The 8220-nt window shown below is 39.7% G+C and overlaps 1 long non-coding RNA gene across 1 annotated transcript; it reads left to right on the forward strand.

The window, feature by feature from the left end:
- Window positions 1–67: 67 nt before the first annotated feature.
- On the forward strand, window positions 68–7561 carry LOC139706794 (uncharacterized). The gene is made up of 2 exons (XR_011708439.1): window positions 68–347; window positions 7156–7561. It is a non-coding gene; the product is annotated as an uncharacterized lncRNA (long non-coding RNA).
- Window positions 7562–8220: the final 659 nt, after the last annotated feature.

Here is an 8220-nt window from a genome sequence, read left to right on the forward strand (position 1 = left end):
GGGAGGGGGAGGGAGCGCGGGGACCCGACGGCCACGCGCGCGCGGGCGCGCGCACGCGCACTGCCCGCTCCGGGCGGGAGAGCTGCGGCGGCGCCGGTCAGCCGGTTGCGAGCAAGCGAGCGTCCGTGAAGAAAGGAGAGGAGGAACTCACGCAAGGGGAAGAGGAGCTGAGATGTCTCACACCCAAAAGTAGCAACAGTGTAGGAAGGTGGGAAGGATGAAGCGCCCGCGCGTCCTTGACGCCGCACGCCCCTGCTCGTACTCGCGGACTCTCCAGAGAGAGCGACGGGGGGCCGGGGGCGGGGCCGGCAAGGCGGAGCGAGCGCGACGCGCGCTGCCCAGAAAGCGTAAGCGCGGGCTTGTGGGGGCGGCTGTGGGGAGGCTCAGTAAGGGCGGAGCTCCAGCGTTCGAGGGAGGGATAAACTCGCAAGCTCTGGAGGAGACTTAGTAGTAGTTCGTCTTTTGTGATTGTCGAGTTTTATGGGGTCTTGCCCATTGCCACTGGGTGAAGGAAGGATCTGTCTTGGGAGAGGGGAAGAAAAGAAAAGAACTGGAAAAGCCAACTGCAGCCCCCTTCCCTCGGGACGGCGCGGGGGCGGAGCATCTGTGAGCGAGCCCTGAGTGGGCGGGGCGGCCTTCTCTCCGGCCTTATACGGTGGGGCGCGCGCCCGGAGGCGGGGCGAGGCGGGGAGCGCGGGCCAGAGCTCCCGCGCCCAGCGGCGGGGGCGGGGCGTGAGTCGGGGTGGACTGGTTAGGAACTGCGTATTTGGCGTCTCTTCTATGAAGGCATTTTAGATTTTCCTGAGTGTGCACGAGAAGAACGAAGTCCTCGAGATGCTTTATTTAAGGGAAAATAGGATGAAGGGGAACCGACGCGGCCTGGTGTCTCGGGAAGGGCCGCCCTAGCCGCCGAGGAAAGGCGAGGAGGGGCCGGCTTTCCCAGGCCCCCCGCCTGCTTCCCCAGCCGGCCGGTGGAAACCCTTTCCTGCTACTGGGCCAAGCGATTTCCCTGCTCCGTCCGAAGGGTCCAGGAGGAACGGGCGGCTGCCCAGCTCGGGCCTGCCGGGCGGGCTGCGACGAGTTCCGCGGCGGTAGCCTTGGGGACGCGGAGCCGCCTGCTGCTCCATCCGGCGGGCTCCGACGCTCACCGACTGCGAAACGACGGCGGAGCTCTGCTGGAGTAGGGGACAGGGCCCTTCAGCAGTACCTGCGAATATGTATTAAATCGTAATGCTTTTTAATTGTAGCTCTAGAATAATTAAAATGAGAAGTGATTGTTAGTTGATGGATAGGTAATATCTGATTGCTTATTAACTATTCTTATGTCTTTACTGAATTAATTTTAGGGGTTGAAAAATTAGGAAGATTATAGTAACTAGCATGTATGGATAGACTCTTTACAGAGACAATGCTGGGATAACAAATTTATTTGTCTGAATTATCTGTATTGTTTGTAACAGTCGCCCTTTCTCGAAAAATATTGGTGAGATTTATGTTTTTGTCTTTTGTGATGTAAGAATTCATACTTTGAAAAAAATCTTTAGGCAGCTTAATACGTGCAACAAAGATTGGTTTTTACCTGTTAATATTATATGCAACTTGGAAATTGTGGCCTTTAAAAGCCTTGTACAAAATGAGAAGTTTTGCAGCTGTAACTGAGCTCTGTATGTTGCTTTTGGCAGGGATTTAAATTCCCTCAAGCATCCCCAAACCCCATACAATGCAGTCAACCTGCTAAAGCTCAAATGAATTTCCTCTATAAAGAGTTTGGTGTCATTGGTCTTGATACCTGACCTCTGCTGCTGCTGCTGAATTGTAAAATAGGCAAGTTATCACTAAACTGCATATTTGTTCTCTTTCTACTAGCTTCATAGATCTGTTTGATTAATAATACTAGATAGTATGTATGGAATTGCTTTAAAACTATAGAAAAACCACAGAAGTTTTTATATTCATAGTTAGAACTAATGATTGGCATTCTTGCCAGTAAACAGTCCTGAGGGAATTGGAGACTATTTTGGTGTCTAATAAGAGGATTAAAGAGGCAATGCTTCTCTCTATGGAAAAGAACTGTGGAGTTTATAAACTGCTGTGGATTATGCCTTCAAATTGTATAATATCATTTAAAGGGTGAAAGTTAAAAAAGGATACTAATCTATACAGTTTTAATTTTGAAAATGCTTGCTTTGCACCTAGTATTTACTTAAAAAGCTCTGATGCTCTTTTCAGTTAATTTTTCTGGATGTTTGTCAAGATAGTAAGGGGGGGAGGTGCCTTAAAAGCATGTGAGATAAACTCATTGTTCTAATGTACCATAGTAGGGATTGAGAAAAGATCAGTGAGTGAGTTTAAATGTACATCCTTCACCTTTCCTATAAACTAAGGACGCTTTGGACTAATGGATCATAAACAATTATTCAGAGTTCTTGACCATGATTTTAAATAACGGCAAATAATGTAATTTCCAGTGTATTGTAAATTATCATTTTATACTAACTATCACTGCTTGACATGTATCCAGTAGAATTAATTGGAATCCAGTACTTAATACGAATCATCATCTGTTTTTTGAGTTGAAATTTTGTGTTATACTGGCTGGAGATATTTTTGGTATCATAAATGGGGAGCAGGGTTTCACTGATGTCTCACAGAAGGAAGCTAGTAATGCTGCAAAACATGGTTCACTGCACAAAACAACCCCCACAACATGGAAATAACCACCCCAAATGTCATCATGTGCTGTTGAGAAACCCTGACTTATGGAATCCTCTTATGTACTGTGGTTTTAGGTGCGAAAGTTTTTATTGGTTGTTATAATTATTACTATTAGTATACAACTAATCAAAATAACAAATTATTTCAGTTTTGAATAATTAAATGTTTTTATTGAATTAGGAAAATGCTTCCTTACCTAGTCTATTGATTCTGTTTAGTGTAATTACTGTTATGTCCTGGGACATTGTACACATCCTGATCCTTTTGTAAAGACCATAAGAGTAAGTCCCTGTGACTGAAGTACCCAAAACACTACCTGATATAGATGGTGGTTCCATTTGTGGTTGTATCTAATGGATGGATGGATAAAAAACTGAAGGAATAAACACTTTCATACTAAATACTGTTGTAATGATCTAGACTAGCAAAGATGAGTGTGAGCAGTGATACTGGTAAGAACTGGCACACTCTAGGTATATTCTAGAGATAGAGCCAAGAAAATATACTCAAGGTTTGAATGTAAAAGGGAAGCATCAGGTATCAATGCATGTTTTTATCTTTAACTACTGTTAAGAATTACCATTTGTGTAAGTCTGTTGGGGCTACTATAACAAAAATATAGACTGGGTGGCTTTAAATTCAAATTTATTTCTCATGGATCTGAAGCCTAGGAATTTCATGATCAGGGTGTTGCAAATTTGGTGTCTGATGAGACCACTCTTTCTATTTCATACAGGCACATCTTTTGCTTTCTTCACAGGCAGAGGGGTAAAGGATCTCTGAGATCTTTTATAAGGACACTAATCACCTCCCAAACATTTCCACCTCCAGATGCCGTCACATTGGGGGGTTCAACATGTGAAATGTGGGTAACATGAAACACTCAGACCATAACATCAGTTATTGAGATGGGAGAAACAGAATAAGCTGAGGAAGATGCAAGGATAGCTTGTCCTTTTTCTTCATTTGTGTTTCTAAACTTAATTTAGCTGTCATTATTGATTAAAATATAATTTACTTTCAGTCTAATTAAAAGATCTACACAGTTATTTTCCCACATACACTTTTTGAATTTTAAATCAACAGCTCTGTACAAAGTTATTTTCTGGTATCAAACAGTTGGCTCCATTGGTTATAAAAATAGAATTATCAAGCTCACATGTACCAAATCCATGAGTTTTCTTAAAATAATTGAGTCATACAGTTTTCTGATCTGCTTAGAATAATGGAAATTCAAATACAACCACAACATCATAATTTATGATTTATGTTAATTAAAATTAGCATGCAGTGTTACTTGGAGTTTTCTACATTAGCTGAGTTAACCCGGAAAGGCACAAGTTTCTTTTCCTTGGCAAATTTTTGAGACATTTTTTCCCCAGTTTGGTTCAGCAGAAGAAAATTAATATATATACATTTGACATTTCAGTGAGAGGTCACATGTTCCCACTTGTTAAAATCTTTGAGTCATTAACTCAAAATATGTATACTTGTATAAATTAACATTATTAGTATCTATTTTATGGGTTGGCATACATACTGAAAATGCCCAGTTATTTAAATTCAACCAAGTCCAGGATTCTGAGAGTGTAGGTTCTCAAATCTAGTGGAGGGGGGAGATTTACATGTACCAACTGTATTAGTTGTTAGAAATATTGAGATATGAGCAAATGTTAAGAGAATATGAGCAAGTATGAAATTCCTATAGCTACAGACACTATTTTTGCATTTATTTAACACCTCTTAGGAGAATACACTGTATACTAGGAAGATATTGCTGTTTCAGCATGTTTTTCTCTTCAACCTCATATTCTGAGTTTTCTACTTATCCTTATCCACTAACTTATGTAAATGGTGTTCCTGCCACCTCTACTAGGTGATGTCAACTGTAGCCCACAGCTCTTTCTGAGCAAGCATGCCAGAAAGCTTAGAGAAAAGAAACACCCTGTTCAGAGCAAAAGCATCCTGGGTAGACAAAGCTCTGCCTGCTTTCTGACTTGGGTGTCTATTAGGCACGCTCTCTCTCTTTTTTTTTTTTTTTAATTATTTTTTATCAAATTTTTAAAAAAATGACAGTGGAATGCATTACGATTCTTATTATACATATACAGCACAATTTTTCATATCTCTGGTTGTATATAAAGTATGTTGACACCAATTCGTGTCTTCATACACGTACTTTGGATAATGATGTCTATCACATTCCACCATCCTTGCTAACCCCCTGCCCCCTTTTTCCCCTCCCACCCCTCTGCCCTATCTAGAGTTCATCTATTCCTCCCATGCCCCCCCTCCCTACCCCACTAGGAATCAGCCTCCTTATATCAGAGAAAACATTCAGCATTTGGTTTTTTTTTTTTTTTTTTGGGGGGGGGGGAATTGGCTTACTTTACATAGCATTATCTTCTCCAAAGCTATCCATTTACCTGCAAATGCCTTGATTTTATTCTCTTTTATTGCTAAGTAGAATTCCATTGTGTATATCTGCCACATTTTTACTATAGGGACACAGCCACATCAATGTGTATAGCAACACAACTCACAATAGATAGCTAAACTGTGGAGGCAACTTAGATGCCCTTCAGTAGATGAATGGATACCAGGCTCTCTTAATGGAATCCACATGAAAAGGTAAAAGACATGTTAAGTCTTCAACCTAATGGCTCTGCCAGTTATAAAAGTCAGCCAAAACAATATTTTTCTCTGCTTGGGCATCAAATATGATGAATATTTAGTGTTTGAAATTTTGTAGTCCAGAAATACCAATGTTTTTCCTTCATAGAAAGACATTTCTTACAGTTAAGATCATCCCCGCTTTTGGGTTGGGTTTTTTTTTTTTTTTTTTTTTTTGGAGAATTGATTGTAGAGATGCCGTATCCAATGTAATCTAAAATCATTACTTCATAGAAGTTAAATAAGATCTAAAATGGAAGAAGAATATACCATGTTCAAGGATTAACAGATTTAATATTGCAAAGGTATCTTCTATAAAGATGTTGATTTATAATTAATATAACACCTATCAAAATCCCAGTAGGGTTTTATTTATTTTTTATTAAATTGGCAAAACTGAAAATTCATATAGTTCTACCAAGAGCTTCAAATAACTAAGCTAATCTTGAAGGAGAACAAAGCTGGAGGACTGATAGATTTGAAGTGAAAAGATATGAAACTAATAGTTACATAAAATCAGTAATTAAACTGAGAGATCCATACAAATGAAAAAATAAATCAATGGACCAGAATATAGAATCTAAACACCAACTTACAGATCAGCTGATTTATGGCAAAATGGGAACAGTGCGGTGAGAAGAGGTGATACAAGATCAATGTGATTCATTCTGAGAAGTTTTATGTGCTAATGGAAGCCATAGAACTTAGGCTTCAGGTTCCCTCACTTTCAGGTGCCACAGTCTGGCTGGGCACAAATCACCAAGCCACCACAAAGCACTTGTATGTTCAAACAGGAAACTTTATTGCCTGAACTCCACCAGCACTCCACGCACACTCCCCGGGAACTCTCCCAGCTCTCCCCCGGGCTCTGCGCCTACCCTCTCGGACCCTGCAAGAACTCAAGGGGAACTCCAAAGTAGTGGGCGCCTGAGGCAGCAAGAGCTGCCTTATTGCCGGACAGTAAAGGTCTATATACAATTGAATACACAGCTTAACATAACCATCATCATCTCAATGGCTCCCTGGCATCACCTCTCAACCACTCCCTTCTGGCAAAATGCCATGTGTCATCCCGACTTGGCTGTGGCCCTCAACATTCAGGGACCCAGCAAGTGTATTGAGTGCCTGAGAGGAGGAGTAGGCTCTAAGTGCAGAGGGGAAACCAGGTTTCAGTCAGAAGTATTTCTGTTAAAAAAAAAAAAAGCAGGGGGGGGATGAATTCTCCAGTAATTTGGTGTGTGTTTTTCTCTCATTCTACATAAATGTTCACCTGGTACCTAATGTATTTATTTTGTACTATTTTTCTTAAATATGAACCACTATCACCATCACCCCCAGTGATAAAATTTTAAATCTAAGAGACCTCAAGCTGCCTCTCAGGAGTCAAGAGCTCATTCTAAACTTACATATGGTTTGATTTTTCACCACTGGCATCAAATTCTTTCAGTTATTTTCCTTGCAATAAAATAGGCTTACTTCATTTCTATTCAAGAAAATGTCTTAAATGCCCAGATGAATAATCATATTTTGTCAGGCATTGTTTCAACTAAAACTTTGCTGTACAAAAAAGCAGATCTTTGAACTTGCAACTGAAAAGGATTACATGTATGCTTTTCTGAAGACATAGAGCTTCTATATACAGGAAAACTAATTTATGCATATTTCCCATTCATTACATAGAATGGTAAAAGGATCTGGATTAGTTTTTATCAAGTTTTTAAAAACATTTTTGAATGAAACTATTTTTTTTTTTTTTTTTTTTTTTAGCAGCAGAGAAGAATATAAGGACTTGATTCACCAGGCATGTGGCACAAACCTGTAATCCCAGATGCTCCGGAGGTAGAGGAAGGAGGAGATCAGGAGTCCAAAACCAGCCTCAGCAAAAGCGAGGTGCTAAGCAATTCAGTGACACCCTGCTTCTAAATAAAATACAAAATAGGCCTGGGAATGTGGCTGAGTGGTTGAGTGCCCTGAGTTCAATCTCTGCTACTCCTCCCCACCCCTGAAAAGAGGACTTGATTCATGCTACTAGTTTTACTTACCATTGCTTTTTAATTGCCAATGCAATTGTTAACTGAGCCATTCCAAGGTAAAGTATGAAATTCAGATGTTAAATACTTTCTGCACAACTTGTATTTGATGTCAAGCATTTAAATAAAAGATATTTGTTAAATAGTTGTTGCTGATACCAGAGACAAGTAAACAACTAGTCCAGTAATATTTGTAGACCTATCCAGTTTTAAGGAAAATTTACAACTCTGCAAACAAGGTATCAATTGAGTCTTTGTTTAAGTTTAACCATTAATTCATTTGGAAAATAGCATTTCCATGTTTTTTTTAATTGACTTCTCATCCAGCAGGCCTTCAGCAATGTAATCTATATGCAGCTTCATTAATATTTTGTGTGCTCTAGCCAGTGTACTACAATAATTCATCCTGAAAAATGTTTCAGTGACTTGTCTGTTTCTAATTTCTAAAGTAATAATCATTTTTTACATTAAAGAGCTTATCCCATCTATATTTAAAATAGTCAATTTCTTTTTCATTAAGCTGATCTCAAAACAAACTATAACTTAGCTGAAAAAGCTGTGTTATATAAGACACAGGTAAATCATTAACATTTATCAGGCCATGGGAAAAATAATTTTATTCTTATTTTATTTCTTATTTACATTTTACCCAGTTTCTTTGAATAGATTACTTCCTTCTGTGAGTCAGAGGACTGTCCAATATATGAGTTTCATCTTTTTTGGCAAAATTAGGTATAATGCAGATATGGATAGAGATAGAAATTCTTTTGTAATTTCACCTTTTAAAACAATGATCTAGCCA

Source organism: Marmota flaviventris, chromosome 8 (genome assembly GCF_047511675.1).
Source record: "Marmota flaviventris isolate mMarFla1 chromosome 8, mMarFla1.hap1, whole genome shotgun sequence".
NCBI classification, from domain to species: Eukaryota; Metazoa; Chordata; class Mammalia; order Rodentia; family Sciuridae; genus Marmota; species Marmota flaviventris.